Raw genomic sequence first — 1,425 nt, 5'->3', positions numbered from 1 at the left:
AGGCTCCTGCACATCCGAGCACCAAGGTGCTGATGGTCACCGAGGCTCCTGCACAACCAAGAACCTAGTTTGCCGATGGTATTCGAGGTGTCCGAGGCTACCGCAACATCCAAGGCACCAAGGTTTAGATCTTCGCGAGGCTCTCGCACCACTGACGTCCTAGGTTGCCGATGGCGTCCAAGGCTCCAGCACGTCCAAGCAGCAATGTGCCGATGCTCCGGGACCATCAATGTCCTAGGTTACCAATGGTGCCTGATGCTCCGGCGTGACCAAGGGCCCAAGGTGCCGGAGGCTCTTGTTCTGAAAGGGGAGGGACCGGGATAATTCAAAAGGGGAGGGACCTGGGGGAGGGACCAGGACGACTCGTAGCATCGTTTTCTATATTTTGGGATGGCTCACCGGAGCACCGCCAGGAAAGCTCGCCGGAGCACCACCGGAATGGATCGTCGAAGCACCGCCGGGAACCTAACCGGCGATGGGGGGCACCGACGTCTGGGCATGAGATGGGCGTGGGCAGTGCCCTGGACAACCCTGTTCACTCAATATCACCTCCCCCCTAAAGAGCTAAAAAAACTTGGTCAATGTGCTACCAGGCGACATTCATGTGTCTGAAACAGGGACACTTTATGGTGCCGACGCTTCTGCACCAACGAGGGCCCAAAATTAGCTTTGGTGCTCGACCCTCCCGCACATCCGATGCACCAAGGTGCCGATGATGCCCGATGCTCCGACACATTGAAGGGGCCGGTGGCTCCCGATGGCCCCGCACCACGGGATGGCACACCGCACGACCGGGGGCCAAAGGTGCCGGAGGCTCTTCTTGTAAAAGGGGAGGGACAGGGACGATTCATTCATTATTGGGACGGATACCGAACATGCATGCAACGGTATCTGAATTCTACCTTTGGGACGGTTCATTCATTATTGGGTACCGAATAAGTAATGGTATCCGAATTCTACCTTTTGGGATTGGGGAGGGACTCGTTGCGCCGTTTTATATATCCCGGGATGGCTCACCGGATCATCGCCGGGATGGATCGTCAGAGCACCTCCGGGAACCTAACCGGTGGTGGGGGGCACCGACGTACGGGCATGCAATGGGCGTGGGCAGTGCCCTGGATAACCCCTGGCTGCTAAATATCACTTCCCCCTAAAGAGCTAAAAAAACTTGGTCAATGTGCTACCAGTCGACATTCATGTGTCTTAAACAGGGACAGGTTTCAGATGTCTGAAACAGGGACACCGTTTTCAGCCCAACGCTCCCGCACATCCGAGGCACCAAAGTGCCGATGTTCCCGATGCCCGATGACCCGCACCACGGGATGTTGCCTGAGGCTCCCGCACATGCTTGAAATGGGGGTAGTTTTTTTTTAGGCCACTTACACTTAGTATTTTTAATTGAAAATTTTTCCTGTTGGCCTAAAA

This window comes from Gossypium hirsutum, unplaced genomic scaffold, assembly GCF_007990345.1.
Source record: "Gossypium hirsutum isolate 1008001.06 unplaced genomic scaffold, Gossypium_hirsutum_v2.1 scaffold_29, whole genome shotgun sequence".
In the NCBI taxonomy this organism is placed as follows: domain Eukaryota; kingdom Viridiplantae; phylum Streptophyta; class Magnoliopsida; order Malvales; family Malvaceae; genus Gossypium; species Gossypium hirsutum.
Note: the sequence above shows the minus strand (reverse complement) of the source record.